General features: G+C 40.0%; 1 protein-coding gene across 3 annotated transcripts in view; it reads right to left on the minus strand.

The window, feature by feature from the left end:
* The window catches only part of LOC124777444 (leucine-rich repeat-containing protein 1-like), a 139,024-nt gene that overhangs the window by 101,646 nt on the left and 19,726 nt on the right, over nt 1-17,652 (minus strand). The window lies entirely within an intron of this gene.

A 17,652-nucleotide genomic window follows, 5' to 3' on the forward strand; every position in this document is an offset into this window, starting at 1 on the left:
AACATTCAATGAGCCAGAGCACAGAATGTCAGAAGATATCTTATTTCGGACCTTGGTTCCGCAGCTGCAGTTTTACATGTAACATGATATATATATATATATATATATATATATATATATATATATATATATATATATATATAAAAAAAACAAAGATGAGGTGACTTACCGAACAAAAGCGCTGGCAGGTCGATAGACACACAAACAAACACAAACACACACACAAAATTCAAGCTTTCGCAACAAACTGTTGCCTCATCAGGAAAGAGGGAAGGAGAGGGGAAGACGAAAGGAAGTGGGTTTTAAGGGAGAGGGTAAGGAGTCATTCCAATCCCGGGAGCGGAAAGACTTACCTTAGGGGGAAAAAAGGACAGGTATACACTCGCACACACGCACATATCCATCCACACATACAGACACAAGCAGACATATGTCTTATTTTAAAGTACTTTCAGTGGTAACTATAACACTGTGGCTTTTCTTACAGTTATGTTTGCCAAGACAGTAAACAATTATTTTTTTATTATAAGGGGAGAGGGGGGGAGGGAGAGGCTTGTTTTACTTCTACGGTACTGTGGGGAGGGTCGTAAGTGGGTATGCTGATTTATGTGATACTGTTTCATTGCTGGCTACAGGGTTTTTTATTTATCTTCCGTGTTTTATTGGCTTAAATAGCATTTGGTTGCTAATATTTCTTTGGTCACTAGGTGTTTCTGCCTTTCAAATTTGAAAGTTTCTGTTTAGTGTTAGATATCTTTAGGTACTGAATCTGGTCTTTTTATATTGCGGCAGGGTGGGGCCTTTATTGTCAGAGATGTTCTGTGAATACTGAATGAACCTTCGTTTCTGGTTCGCCTAGTACGCACACAATGCCATCCATGTATCATCACAGTATAGCAGATTGTAAATATTTGCCTGGTACTATTTGCTGAAATATTCTTTCCTCTGTTTTGCTCTATGAAAATATTTGTTAACTGACCGGAAATGGGGAACGCCTTTGGCAATCCTTCCTCTTATAAGAGTAATGCTTTATTAAGTTCAAAGAAGTTTTGGACAGTAACAAGGTGTAGGAGTGTGCTTATCTCGAAACATGTTCCTGTGGTAATTGACTGGAAGGATCTAAGTCTTGTTCTATTACTTGAGTGTTTCCTTGACTGGAATTGTGGTGTGCTTATTTTATACAACAAAGGATGTCAACACAGGTGTATAATCAGGAATAAATGTCTTTTATTGGTTCTTCTGTTTTCCACTGTTCTGTCATCTTGTGTTCTGCACTGTCATGTGAATGTGTTAAACATAGCAATGGTGAGGGGTATGTAGATGCTTTTTTTGTAATGTACAACTGGCTTAGAGGGCGTGTTTACTTTAAGGATTTTTTGTTGGCTCCAGAGTTTTGTTGGAGTATTTGGTTTCATATGTGCCATATACGCTTCTCGTATATCTTCTAGTTGCGGCCTATTAGAGTCTTCAGTGCATTTTTCATTTTTGTTGTGGAACCTGTAAGATTTGACTTTACTTCTGTGATTTTACTATGTGTAGTGAATTCTTGACATAGTCGTGTTTACACATGAGAACTACTGTATTCTCCTAGTCTATCTTCATCATAATCATGTTTTCTCTAAGTGCTTTTACTCTAAGGGTTTTCAGTTTCTTACACTCTGTGGCTGTCTCTGTTGTTGCATCGTGTTCATGTCTGGTATCTATGATGTTTTTAATTTCTTTGCCTATTAATTCTGCTGCTAGATCTACATTCATGGTGCTTGTGTCCTTCCTGTGCTCTTGATACTTTATGTTCTCAGATTGTATGATCAAATTTTCTATGTAATGTTCATTTACTTCTGTGTTTAAATTCTGTTTTAAACCTTTCCATAGTAGCTGTGTTTCTTCATGATTAAATTTAGTATCTGTGAGACTTACAAGACATGGAAGAATTGATGTGTGTGTTTATGCTTTTATGGGGTGTTTTAAGTATATTCACTGCCCTGTAAGCATTTTTGCTTCTTTTTCTTGGTTTTAATTGTTCCATGGCATTACAAGTGTGTTCAACATTCTCCAGTATACACGAGAAAAGGGTGCTGTTGTTTATGGTGCGAACATACTTCAAACAACTTACATTTCAGTTCATAGTTTTTGTTATGTATAGTGGAACTTCAATTTTACATTCTCCGATTTTATATTTTTCATGATTCTGCGCCATAAATTTGTAGCCCCTGTGAAAAGCCCATAATATCAATGCTCAAAATTCCCCTATTTTATATTTCTTCCTATTAAGGTTTACCTCAATTCTAAGTTCTTACTCGACATCTCACTTGACTTTGTCCCGTTTTCTTCCTATTAACACTTGATGTGACTAAACAAGTTATAAGTGGCTTAACAGACAGATGGTTTGTACCATAGGTGGTGGCAAAATTAAGGGAGTATTCTAGGCCGTTGTGGAGAGGGGAGATGTGGGAGAGGAAATGCTGACATAATCCAGGATCGGTGTTGCCAACACAACTTGCAACATTTAGCTTCACCACTTAATTATGATACAACTACTGCTAGGTAGCAGCGGTAATGGGAAAATGAGGCAGTTGCCATGAAGTGTTCTGGACTGAGCCAAAACACCTTTTCTTGTTCCACGTATAACTCAGTCTCATTTTTTCCCTTTATTTTCAGTGTACTTTATTAAGCAACAATATGGGGGCGGAAGGGAGTGGGCATGCGACAGGCAAAGAAAGAATTTTTTGCCATTAGGAAATCTAATAATATTTAACATACGCCTGAATTTGAGGAAGAAATTTCTAATAATGTACTTCTGCACTATAGCACTGTATGCATTCACATCACAGATTATGGGGAAACTGGAAACAGGAAAGTGAGATGTGGTGTTACAAAAACATGCTGAAAATGAAGTGGTATAATAAGAAAGGGACATGTTGTTCTCTTAACAGAAAGGAGGCCTGAATTTGAGGAAGAAATTTCTAATAATGTACTTCTGCACTATAGCACTGTATGCATTCACATCACAGATTATGGGGAAACTGGAAACAGGAAAGTGAGATGTGGTGTTACAAAAACATGCTGAAAATGAAGTGGTATAATAAGAAAGGGACATGTTGTTCTCTTAACAGAAAGGAGGCTGGCTACACGCCTGTGCTTTCTTCACATTTCTTTGGGATGTGACATTCTTATACCTGACGGCATACTTAATCACACAAAAATTCAAGCACTAATATGGATTACTGTATAAAATTTAATTATTAGAGCATGTACCAAGAAGTTGTATTTGTGAGATAAATGAGTCGCATCTAACAGGACAAGTTTTGTTTGGTTAGAAGGGGGGGGGGGGGGGGGAGGAGGGAAGGGCATGAAGGAAAGGGGGGGGGGGGGGGGAGAGGGGCAGTGTCATCTGTCCCTCTTTCAACCCTATGAAGGGCTAAGATTGTAGTGAAATAAATAATGCCTTCAAGCTGGAACAATTGCAATAGTAAAGACGAGAAGACCAAAACTGTAATGAATATCAGTACGAATAAGGTGAGAAATAAGTCAGGGCAGCAAGGGGCTGTCTCCTGAACCGTCGCACCTCCAATCCGTTATAGTCAAAGTTTTGAAGTTTGGAACAGAACACACTCTCACAGAGAAAGCATAAATCTGTTCAACTGTTCTTTTGTCAACAGCCAGTATCAAGAATAAAGTATCCTTACAGCCTTCAAAGGAGTACTAAGCTTAAAGTAAAACAAATTCACCAGTACATTTATATTGCACATAAACTACTAACACAAAGTATGCTATACCTTAAGCTGTAATTCAACTAGTACATCAATAGCATTAAACAATAAAATGACATAAGTAATTTTCTGTAATATGAAAATATTCCAAAAATGTCAGACAGACTGCTGTGAACTTAAAAAAAAATTTACACAATGTGACAATGGTCTAAAATCTGAAGGCTATTTATGCGATGTGTGCTGCAGCTCTCACGCAATAGTTTTCCCACTGCCTCGGTAACGCACAATTAAACTGTAAGGTTTGTAACCAGTTTGATTCTGCAGTTACAGCAGAAAAACAGGCTGAAATATATCCCAACAAGTCATGACAAAAGACACTCCTCTTATCAAGTCACTCGAATTATTCAGACTTTATCTCACTTCCTAGTCCTCAATAGTTTTGATACAGCCTTCCCCAAAAAGTACTGAATGACTGAAGAAACTAGTGAACGACGCCAGATTTAATTTACATACCAGTACAATACTGGCCTGTCTTCAATGCACCTCCATCCTGTCGTCGTTTTTTAGGGCCTTAGATACTCACACTGCAAAACAAAATCTAGTTTTTCATGATTTAGAACATAATTTAATAAAAATGATTTAAAAATTTTCAGGAGTCTTGTTTGTAAAAGTAACCGTTTCTGGCATTTTTAGAAAGATCGTCAACTTTGCCCTTAATTTGTAAATCACTGAAATGGAGTAGGAGAATGAAATTTTATATTCTAAGACCTTGTATTGGTAAGTTATTACATGCATGCATCCAGGTTTATCCCATAATTACTTCTGGAGATATAAAAAGCTAAACTTCACTTTTTTTTTGAGTGCCTATTTTTTGGCACTTTGCTTTCAAAGTTGCATATTAAAACTGTTCAGGAAAACTTTTTTCATTATTTCACTTAACAGAGCACAAAAAGTTGTACAAGATGGCCTAGTTTCGTTTCTTTCAAGATATATTATGTCTCAAAGTTGACGAAAACTCACGGGGGCACTGATGATAGCTGCATCATGGGGCCAAAAAAATTACTATATCTCTGGAAGTATTAAAATGGTGATTGTGAAACTTTACCAATATTTATTGGGAACGTATATGAATGTTCACACAAAATTTATGATGGTGATGCGGGAACCTCTACAGTACTTGGCGTGGAATGACCCATGCTGCTCATGGGACTGAGATGAAATTCAAACTTATCAACTTCCAGCATGGTAGGTGTATTGTCTGGGAGAGTACCCACACCCACTCATCCAAACAAATGACGCAATCTAGTCCTCTTAATAACCAAACTGTATTTAGTAATTGGGCTTAAGGAATTGTAAATCAGAATGTGTTTGTTGTGATCAAGAGGAAGGAGGACATCTGAATTAGGGCTTGATTCGTTAATGCTTTGAGGGGTTTGCTGATACATTAAATCTGTTAAGCAGTTACTAATTGTCCTTTATCTGTTGAGGCTAACAGGGAAAAGCAGGTAGAACTTTTTGGGAAGTCACAAAAAATTGTGTGACTTATGACGTAATTATTGAATTGCTTAACTCCCTCAGCTCAAGCAAGAGTAGGTCACATGCCGTGACGATATGGACATTGACATTGCAGGACTTAAAGAAGAATGGGCATCACAGGAGATAGTGGATAGGATGTGAAGGAATAATGGAGAAATTGAGAAGTCTGAAGTGTGGAAAGGCAATCCATGAAGCTGGGACCAATTACCCATTTCCAGCAATCTGCATCAAGCTCTGGCTGAAACTTCAAATGCTCTGGCAGTCACCCAGTCTGGAGCCGAGACTGTCCTGTTCTTCCTGAGGAATGCAAAATGCAGGAAATCAAAGTGACCAAGCAGATCCCATAAGCAGGTGCCAAAAATGAATATAAGACAACAAAACACTCGTCTTTGCCATTCTTAGCTTCCTTGATGCAGAAACCTGTTCCGAAGGTTGAAACAAACGATATCTAGCATATTACTATCCCTAACAAGCACCTGTAGATGCCAAAGCAAAATGAGTGAAGACATAGCAGCTATGAAGACATAGAAGCTATTACAGAAGAGACCAGCAACATTTTGCAGTGAGTGTTGAGAAGGGACTCCGAAAGCAGAGGGCCTTTCAACGGCCCCTTTCCCCATCGTAAGTGAAGGTAATGGAAGTAGGGGAAGGGTCACGATGTTCAGGTCAAAAGCTGTCCTGGGCACTATCAGACGTCATTCTGGTATGTTTGACTGATGAGGAGGACTTCATGGACGTCAATGCCTCATCACGATACCCAGGCAGCCCCTCCACTTCATAAGTACTTCACCAGTCCCAGGAAAGGGATACATCAAAACAAACCTGCTGAAATGGCTCCCATACTCCATACGAATGGATACAGGACTGATCTGGAGGAACTGAGGCTTCTCATACAGGATAGATCTTCCAAGAGACTCATTTTAAACAGTCTGATGTTTTTGAGCTGTGTGACAGCATCCAGGACAGCATGGATCACTTTCAGCCATGATTCACAATACTGCAGATGTCCCAGTCAACAGGAACAGATAGGAGGCAGCCTGTCCTTTGATGGAAGACAAGTGTTGCTCTACAGTCAGGGACACGAGGTGGCTATGCAAATATTCAATCTGTGCCCCGTGGATGGCACTAGCAAAGGCGAGGAGAATAATTTGGGAGAGTAAGTAGAGGTCTTGACAAGAGTTCCTGAGCTCCACCAATAGGTCCACACCCACAAGTAGGGGAAGCCATCAGGTTTTCAAGGCAGACCTCCCGACTGCCAATAGGAGCAGGGATGTTTCTCACCATCATTGAGAGACATGTGACCAATTTCAGCCAGGATCCAGCTTTGCACCATTACTAGGGGACACATTACTGTAATTGTGGCACGGTACAGTACATTTACGTGGACTGTATTCAGCCAGACTCTTATGACAGTTACATATGTTCTACATTTGGTTGGCTCATATTTGCTGAAAAAGAACTTTTGATCCATTGAGGTCCACTGCTTTTCTCCTGTGAAGATGGTTTTAATGACTGGAACTGGTAAGAATAAAACATACAACTGTACAGCTGATGTAACAAATGTACTTTTTCCAAAATATAAACACGTTGTTGATGGTAGCTATGATGAATTTCAACCTGTCAATGGTCCTCACAAAATATCTCACGGTTCCTATACCAGATAAACTGCAGTTCAGAGCCCCATTCACAGCATACAATTGGGCCTTTGGTAAATGCAGATATATTCGCATGTACCAGGTGCCTTTGAGTAATCTTCAGTTTCCCAATCCTTGTTTCTGTCACTTTTGGTCAAGCCTCTAACCACAGCCATGAGATTTTCCACAGGGATGCATTGCTCTTGTATGCCAGTTGTTGTTGCAGCCTTAGCCAACTGGTCAGCTTTTTGATGTCCCACAATCCCATCATGGCCCCTGATCCACACAAATGAGACACCCTTACCAGTTTCGTACAACTCTGATACAGCAGCAGCTCTTCTGTATGTAAGGTAACACTTCCCCTTGTACTTACCAAATAAATTAAGTGTTTTCTCTAAGAACACCTGTCCTTCAGTACGACAAAATGGTCACCCACTATGATCATGCCATAAATTATTGGTCTGTCAATGGCTAAGAGTTCAGCTGTGAATATTGAAACTTCTTTGGTAGACGAAGTAGTTCACTCTTGTTATTTTTAATATCAACATAGGCACAGCCGACACAGTCCTTGCCTTTAGATCTGTCCGTATACACATACATGATGAAGGCTTTCTACATTATTGGGTCCTCAGAGTAGTTCAGATTGCTGTGTATGTCTAGTACCTGGTTGATAAGTTCATACTCTTGGTAGCAGTCGCGTTCTTGGAACGAGGTGTTGGTAATGCTCAGTGATGAAAGTGCCTCCACAAGTGATCATATTGATTTGCATATCCAGTAACGGTTGGTGCAGTGTTGCTCTATAAGGTCACAGACTTTGTTTGTCAGCACATCCGCAAAGTGTTGTAGCTGTTTCTGAATAAATTTTCTGCTGAGGTATTGTCTATGTAGTGATAAGAGTGCTTCCACTGTTTTGAATAACAGTGTGTTCCTTGGGCTGTATCCCAGAACTACTAAGCGTAATCATAACATGCAGGCATAATCTAGATGAGGTCGCAGCAATGCATGATACATATGTAAGGCTCCACATCCCATGTGTTTCACTTTGTGGCACGAACTATGTTCAGAGAGCTTTCACACTTATCTTTGATCTACACCCCATGTGTTTCACTTTCTGGCACAAAGTATGTTCAGATAGCTTTCACACTTATTTTTGACATGGACTTCATGGTAGATTCATCAGAGTATACTGGTTATTTGAAGGCCTAGATATTTCATACATCCTCTCAAGGGAGTAAAATGCATGCTGATGTATTTACCTGTTTTGATTAAGCATAAATGTTCAGTATGATTAAAATTCTTCTGGGTGTTCTACCACATCACTGTACAAAATAAAATACTTTACAACAAAACTGACATTTTGGCCACATTATAAGTGTTTTCTTCAGGGCAAGACTGGTTTTACTGATTTATTGCTAACAATCGGTATCAATATACGAATTTTCTATAACTTTATTGGCCTTAGAATACAACAGGTTAGTCATGACGAGGGAGGGGGCAGGAGGAGGCCATTTGTGGACTATCTTGCTTGTCGATGATAGGCACCTACCTGCAAATCCGCACTTGGATTCTGATGGGCATGTTTTCTTTCTGCTGTGTGTGGAAATAACCTGTTAGTTGCTATATAGCTGTTTCTTTAGGCTGCTCATCTGTGCCCAGTGAGTTTCTACCCCACGACCACTCCCAGCCTGTCGGCCTATGATAGTTGGCAGCCAGGGTGCTGGAGGTTTGTAGCCATCCTCTCTCTTAATGTTGTCAGACTACTAAATAATCTGTCACCTCTGGTATTTTGTGTTGGCTTATCCACAACTCTTTTGAAAGTATAGGGCTTCTAGGAACATTATGGGTTGCCCACAGCCATGTTGGTGTTCCGCTCTTACTAAATTTGTGCTGTGCTAATCACATGTAGAGTTGTTCTGATACTTGTGTGCTGACTGGCCTCCTTGTCTCCCTGATATAGGCAGCTCCACACTCACATTGTTGCTCAAACTCTCCTGCAGTATTAAGGTCTGTGGCAGTTATGGAAAATTTGTTGATACCTGGTCGGCAGAGGACATGGCCTAGCTGTCCAATGGCACCCATCACATACATTATGTGCAGTAGTGGAAGCTTCTCTTCCTTGCCTCCTTCTCTTGTTTTATTCTTTTTGATCTTAGCTGCCTTTCTTTTAATATTGTTGTCATAATCATTCTGTACCATTATGCCCCATTGTTGGCTATGGCACGTACATGACACATTTGTTACCTGGCCACACGGGAAACAGAGTCGGGAAACTTCCTTTGGCATTTAAACAGCCTACAAACAACTCATGCAAGAAGCCGAAAACAACGATACATTACCATTTTTGGACATGGAGGCAAAAGAACTGCCAACCCATTCAAACTAATACCTTAACAGTGAGCCACCAATACCCTCAAAAGTAAGGCCAATTCACACTGGCCATCACGTCACATCCCGTAAAAATATTCTGCAATGACTTTCATATGGCGGCATCCACATTGGCTGTCCTGTCCAGCCCCATCGCATCTCCATCAAAGTTCCCAGGAAGAAAATTTTGAAGGTTGGCGTTATCTGACCATTGTTGATCATATGGCCACCAAGCTCATTTTCTCCTGATCCACGGCTGTGTGCACATTCCCACATTTCATTTCTTAGTGTTTTTTTGGCTGATATTAGTTGTTTGTTATTTGTTCTAAATTGATTCACTTTGTTAACATTTGTAAGTTTACAATAAATGATGAAACATTAACTGAAGCAAAGAGGCAGCAGTCTGACTCATGCGCGTACTGCATTACTTGCCATCTACTACATTTATAACTGCATTTTTATACATACTGGTACAGTATTTAATATTTTACAATGAAATGAATTGCAATACGGCTGCAACTTGAAGTGAAAAAGTTACTGTGGGTAGAATCAGATTGATCAGAAACAGGAATTTATTTGTAACCTGTCAGGGCTTTGTAATGTTTCGTAAAGAAATGGACTGAACTCTTCAGACAATGCAACAGAGGTAAAATGCTTTTTTTGTGAAGTACATATCAAGTATTAGAGCTGTTTGTTTAAATATGTTTGTGGCATGCTTATTTATTGTTAAGCTCTCTTCATTGTGCGTGAAGCAGTATTGCAAGTGTCAGTGGTCAACATTTATATGGTTTCATTAACTCCAAAACAAATACAGCACTTGAGCTATTAAAAGTCAAATACAAGATGTAAAGAAAACCTATAAATTTTGAAAGGAAAGGTATTGATGGAGATATGGCTATTGCATAAAAATATGCACTGAACTGGCACTAAACTCAACTTTAAACAAACCAATTTTTCATGGCATGTGATGGGAGCTTATAACACGGTGTTCCTTTTACGAATTCTGGATGCAATTTGACGTAACAAGTGCAAAAACTGATTCTTCGATTTTCTACCATATTTTATGGACTACGTGACAATTTTTCTTTGAAAAATTGCCTCCAAAATTCAGGTGTGTCTTATACTCAAAATTAATATAAAAATGTCCTATGTCTGATTTAAAATTCCTGCCAGTCTTAAAAATGGCCATATATTCGATGCCTCAGGAAACCTCTCTCTTTCTGGCGACACTAGATTTAACTGGCAGCAGCAGTGTACTGACGCGACAAACATTACAAGCTTGCTAACACTGTCTCCCATCTATCCCGCCATCCACAAACTCAGAACACCATTGCAGCCTATGGTTCCAGTGAACTTGAACTGAAAGCGATGTATGTTATCAGTAACAGTACAATATTTTTGTTAGTAGCTAGTTTTGTAATGGAAAAAAAGGTATTCATGTGATGTGGGCTATGAATTGAAGGTAATAGCATATGCAGAAGAGCATGGAAACAGAGCAGCAGAGAGCCTTTCAGCCCTCCACGAACAGAAAAAAACTATTTGCAACTGGCGGGCTAGTAAAGAAAAACTGGAAAAAAAAAAAAAAAAAAAAAAAAAAAAAAAAAAAGAGAGATTGACAAAATGTGCAAATAGAGAACAGAATGCGTAATGGCCAAAACTAGAAGATGATGTGCTGAAATGTATTGAAGAACACCACCACAATGGCACTGGAATTAATACAAAAATTATTCAAATACATGCTCATAAGCTATATGCTACAGTGGAACTTAATTGACTTTAAGGGTAGAGTTGGTTGGTGCTACAGGTTTATGAAGCATCATTGACTTATTGTGCAAACCAAACCCAAAATATCTCAGAAAATTCCATAAGAGTATGAAGATAATATTTTATCTTTCCACTGTTTTATTATTCAACATCGAAAGAAAACCCAGGTGGAACTAAGCCACATAGTGAATATAGATTAAACTCCTCCGACATTTAATGTACCAAGTAACAGATCTGTTCTCATGAAAGGTGCTACAACTGTAAAAAAAAAAAAAAGTGGACATGAAATTAAAAATGTACTACACCACTGTCCTTTCATGTTGTGCTGACATTACTAAACTTAATCCAATGATAATTTTCGGTTTCATAAACTAAGTTTTTTTTTAGTCTGGCTTTGCAATCTAATAACAAAATTGGTAAAAATGTTATTTTTTTTAAAAACTGCTTAAAAATTAAGGTGTGTCTTATACTCCATAAAATACTGTATAAAATGCAGTGTCGTCTTCTGTGAGTTCCTTGTACAGTGTGTTAAATTCCCCTTCTGTATCACATAATCACATTTTTAGGACTGACACTTTTTTTGCATTGTTTTATGCTTCTGTCCTCCTCCTCTAACGTGCAAACTAGCTCCACAAGCCATCCGAGTCCAATAAATTTCATTTTCATACAAAGGTCAAAGTGGACCAGGAAGAAATGCGAGAGCTCAAAGCAGTCGTGAGGCTGCAATTTCGTTTCCTGGAGGCAGAGAACAAATGGACACTGCGATTCTATGAGCAGTCATAAGTCCTCTTTTTGGATCAAAGGGTGCAAACGTTCCTTTGGAGAAGAGTCATTACAAGGAAAGGGGAGGAGTGGAAAAATGAAGTGTGGTCACCTCGGTGGCTGCAAGAAGCCAGCCTTCAAAGACTCACTGCTACAGGGTGCAGATGCTGGAGGATCCTGCTCCTTGAGATCGACAGAGGGGTTGGCATTCTCCCCCTGTCGATCTGTGGAGTCCAGGGCAGAAAAACAGTTGGTGGTGCGCACCGGCAACACGGAGGTCGGCCGAGCGAGGGTATCATGTGGTAACACCGTCGAAGAGGATCTCCAAGTCGGCAAAGGACTTGACCTCTTGGAGCCTTTCTTATTGGCAGACATAGACTCTGATGTTTGCTGACTGGAGGGATGTAGGAAGTCTTCACTGGAGTATTCCTTCTATCCTTTCTGGCCTGCCAATTGTGTAGAGGTGACTTCGCCTGTGAGATGAAAGTTTGGTGCTTGTTGCACAGCTAGACAAGGAGATGACGATGCTAACATGACAGTGGGCGATTTCACAACTGCAATGCTAAATTTGAGGTCACATGTCTGCGTGGACATGTCCTTCGTGGAGCGAGATGTAGCAAGAACAGTACTGTAGGTGACAGATGGTAGAATGCAGGGTTTCCGCCTAGCCAATAACTTAAGAGCGACCAGATAAGGCACTTTTTTCTTCACCCGGATCTCCTGGACAGTCCACTCATTGAGATACATGGGACAATCTCGGGAGGAGGTGGCATGGTCACCATTGCAGTTGCTACAGGGGGGAGAAGGACGTGCTTAATTGTCCTTGTGAGCATCCCTATCACAAGTTACACATTTGGCTGGGTGTTGACAGGACTCTCAAGTGTGGTTGTAGTGATAACACTGGCAGCAGTGCATCTGGTTTGGAATGTATGGTCATACTATGATAACTTGATAGCCTGCTTTGATCTCTGACAAAGAACCATTCTATCAAAAGTGAGAAAAAGAGTGTCTTTGGGCAATGAGGATGTATCTACTTTTTCCATCACCTGATGGACTTCAATGACACCCTGATCAGAGAAGTAAGTTTGGATTTCTGGCTCAGTCAAACCATCAAGCAGCCCAGTGTAAATAACACCATGGGAAGAATTCAGTGTTCGATGGGCCTCGACATAACAACAGGATTTCACAGGGCCAGTAATTGCATGAACACCTTTCTGAATAATAAACGGAGATACCATAGCAAAGCACTGACTGTCTTCAGTATGTGAAACCACGAGGAACTGTGGTGCAGCTGGTAGGGTCTTTGAATTATTAGCTTCATTCTCTCTATGTTTGGTAGACATTGATAGTAAAAAAGATAATTGGCTCAATGCAAGAAAGCCCCCCATGATTGCCAGTGTCTCCGATGGTGCGCTCTTTCCAACTGGGGGTCCTTCTCAGAAGGGGGCACACCCCCCTTAGGTGGTTGTTCACACCTCAGGTCATACCTCCAAAACACCTGACAGAGGGACCAATCAGCAATTTAGGAATGTAGCAGCTCAGGCAATCATCCCTCCCTGGGCCTGGCTTTATCAGGGGATACACGCGAAACCTACCTGTCAACCTGGGGCTGGGAATTATGCGTTACCCAGTCACCTGTTACATGTCAGATGCGTGGGCTGGCCTTCAGGAGTGCACAAAGAGGAAGAAGGAAAAGAGAAACCTTTTCAAACACCAAAGCACAGAAAGGATAGGAGAAGGGGGAACAAAAAAAGAAAGAAGGAAAGAAAGAAAGTGGAGAGACTGTTCTGATATCGGCGACTGAATATTCAGACCACAGTTTCAACATCCCAGGCGTGTTCGCCAAGTGAGGGGGAAAAAGAACAGAAAGAAGATAGACATGCAGCATGGAAGGGAAAATATGCTGCAAAGGCTGAGGCCCTGTGATAACCAAGCATGAAGCCCCCAAAGAGTAGCGAGCCACCTGGGGGCGCACTTACAATTCATGCCCAAGTTGTTTTCACTTAGGGTTTCCTCTAGTTTTTTGTCACTAGCTTTCTGTTTATAAAATCAAAGGCTTTTATGAAGTCTATAAATACTACATAAAACTTAGAGCTGTCTTCAAGGGCCTCCCATACACTCTTTAGCAGGAGATCTATCATGGCCAGAACTGATCTTCCTTTCCTGAATCCCATTTGGCTTTTGGGAAGGTGTTAGTTGATTGTTTCCTTTATTCTTTTTGTGAATACTTTGAAATGTTAGTTTTCTAGTGTCATGGCTCCGTTTTTGCTAGGGTCTTGAGGTCTACTTTCCCTTTATATAGCACTTTTACTATCGATTGTCTCCACTGTTCTGGAATGGAGGCTGTTTCTAAGCACTTATTGTAGAGTTTGTCCAATTTGCATTAGTATTTGGCAGTGTGTTTTAACTATTCGCTATATAGTCTGTCAGAACCTGCAGTCTTTTTGTTCTTGGTACTATTAATGGCATCTTTGACCTCTGTGGCCAACAGGACCCATTTCATGTTTGTGGCATTGTCTCCTGTCTCTTCTCCAGTCTGCCTTTTAGTCTTTGGTACTTGTTCAGTACATGTTCCGCACATTTTCTGTGGTGCATTGCAATATATGGGCCTCATATGTCTCCCTCCTTTTCTTATACATATATTGTTTTTTGACATAAGTCATGAGATGTCAAGGGTTCTCTGCACACGTTTTTAGTTGGTTTAGGCGTTCTAGCACATCTTTTCTTAGCCTGTAACACTCTGTGTGAAACCATTTTTTCGCTTGTCTTTTGTACCTCGGATTGGCAGATTGTCTTAGGAGTTCTCCTTTCGCTTCTGTTGCTTCCTCCAGTCACAAATTGTCTATTACAGGGTGTATACGTGGACAAGGAAAAAAAATTCCCGGATTTCCCGGTTAAAAATACACTTTCTCCAGGGTGAAAATACACTTTTTCCGTATTAAGTGACAGTATACTCTTCTTCGCCACTGCAAAAGTCATCAATCCTTTGAATTTTTATGGTTTTATATACCGACGTAGAATTTCCTGGCACCTTAGAAAACGAAACTCAGCCAGAAAAACACGTTTTGAAAGACCTTTGATGTCAAGCAACATGTACGCTGCATATTTTCGAATTACGAATTGAATTCCACCAAACAACGCACATCACTTTCCGAAGCATTGAAATCGAGATTGCGATGCGATTTTGTAAGCGTCATAGCTCATTCACGTGATCTCGCCAGCTGATGACAGCAATAGGACACGTGATGTAGTTAGCTAATAGCAAGATCATTCTTAAGTAGCGCGAATACACAAATAAGAAAAGTTAATGGCTTAAATTAATATACATAGCATTCACATATAATACTGGTCTCGAAGATTAATAAGTTGGAAGACAAGCTAAGCTTCCATATACAATGTTGATCTTTTTTGCGCGTGTTACACTTTAAGATACATCACACAAATGTGCCAGTACAATTTTTAATAACGACGTAAATATCTCATCTGGGCTCGAAATTATTCTAAATGGTCGACCTCAAAGAGTTGATTTTTAAATGAGAGTCAATCGCTTTGTGATTTAAGAAATTCATCGTACATTCTCGCACATAGTTCATCTTGCGTAAAAGGAAATCTGCTTTGAATGTAACGCTGTTCAAACCACCATTCGCAATATTTTCCCGTGACCTGTTAGAAATAGGTTCGTTTCAGCAGTTGCAAGAAAGCGCCAGATAACAGACATCATCGCGCTTGCGCAGCTAGGATGACGCAGGAAGCCCATATATTCGTACGTGTAAAACATTAAAAGATCCTACATTATGTCATAAAAGAAACATGACATCAAAGGATATTTCAAGAGCGTCGGGATTTCGCGAACCATACTAAAATGCATAATTCGGCTTAAAATGCACATACGTATGTAAATTTTCTGGAGTGCCAGTACTCATGTTGGTTCTTTATTATAGCATAATGCCATACGTGGACTTGAAATGAAGCGAACAGCTGAAACTAGCCAATAGTGTGAAATTTAACACTTCGTTTCAAATAAATTGGCTGCCTCAGTAGAAAGGATTAATAAAAGCCAAATCTCTTTAGAAAACCGGCAAAAATAACTTCATTGTTCTGTAAGCCGATTAATGCTTGACTATCAAAGGTGGAACTAAAATCTGAATCTATTAACATATTTTAGCCTGCCGTAATTATGCCAAAGTATTTTACTTCATTTGGTAGCTCTCGGCCACAAAAATCCGTTTTGTTATCATTTAACGTGACAGCATTATAAACGAAGAGGAAACAACAAAATCACTGAACGTAAACACAGACTACGTGGGGACGACCCACCTCCCCACCACAACTCGGACTGCTCTGTGCATCAGCCCCGGATCTACGATATTTCCGAACAGGGGCAATATTAAGTAGTGGCGTCCAGCCACACTTCCGTAACTAGAAGCGCGAAAAGGTACTACTCATACGCGACTCAACTGCGCATGTGCAGGAGCCCGCCCGCAACTGCTCAAACGAATCTAATTTAAACACTTGTCACGCCACGCTCATCGGAGGCAATTTGTTGTTCTAAAGCATTGCACAGTGTTCCTAAAGCCTTTGGCACAGTTTATTGTTGGCAGACGCTTGTATGAGCACTTTTTTGTTGCATACGGCGCATTTCCGTTGCAACTTAAGTTTTATTTTCTTTTTTTCCCTCCCGTTCATGTTTTGTTGCTGCAGTATTACTCTGCAGTAGCGGGATACAAAAATTTAACTGAAAACTAAAACAATGAAAAATTCCCGGAATTTTAAACAATTCCCAGTTTTCTCCCGGTTGTCCCGGGTCGTAACACCCTGTATTAGCATTTCAGTTTGGTGAATATCAACTGGTTTTGCTTCCACTTTCTGAATGTCTATTGTTCTCAGAAGTGCTTGTGCATCTTTGTCTTATGCTTTTTGCCATTCTCCTTGGACATTTATTTCCAGGAGTATGTTCGCAAAGTGGCATGTTGTTTGCAGGAGGAATATGTTTCTGAAGTGGTGTGTGGTTTACAGTCCTGTGCCCATGATTGTTCCCCTTATGAATGTGTATGTAGTTTCATAAATGTACACACCTACAGCACAGCATAGTAACTTCAGAGAGCACTACAGTAGGTACATTGTGTAAAATTTGATGTACATTCAGCAAGTCATCATGTGGCTTATTCGTCCACAAAAAACTGTAAACTACTGTTGTGATTCCAGCATGCAATCTGAAATTTGATAAGGGCCTTGAGAAAATAACAAAGAGAAAGACTGAGGACACTATTTCAATAGACTTCTGAATAATTTCACATCCATCTTGATGCCGAACAGCGCTGAAAACACCGCCGCACTGGTCCAATGATCGTGACGGGCCAAATGTCTCACGAAATAAGCGTCAAACGAAAAAACTACAAAGAACGAAACTTGTCTAGCTTGAAGAGGGAAACCAGATGGTGCTATGGTTGGCCCGCTAGATGGCGCTGCCATAGGTCAAACGGATATCATCTGCATTTTTAAAAATAGGAACCCCCATTTTTTATTACATATTAGTGTAGTACGTAAGGAAATATGAATGTTTTAGTTGGACCACTTTTTTCGCTTTGTGACAGATGGCACTGTAATAGTCACAATTTTAGACGAACAGTTGGTAACAGGTACGTTTTTTAAATTAAAATACAGAACGTAGGTACGTTTGAACATTTTATTTTGGTTGTTCCAATGCGATACATGTACCTTTGTGAACTTATCATTTCTGAGAATGCATGATGTTACAGTGTGATTACCTGTAAATACCACATTAATGCAATAAATGCTCAAAATGATGTCCATCAACCTCAATGCATTTGGCAACACGTGTAACGACATTCCTCTCAACAGCGAGTAGTTCGCCTTCCGTA

The sequence above is a fragment of the Schistocerca piceifrons genome, chromosome 2 (assembly GCF_021461385.2).
Source record: "Schistocerca piceifrons isolate TAMUIC-IGC-003096 chromosome 2, iqSchPice1.1, whole genome shotgun sequence".
Classification (NCBI taxonomy): Eukaryota; Metazoa; Arthropoda; class Insecta; order Orthoptera; family Acrididae; genus Schistocerca; species Schistocerca piceifrons.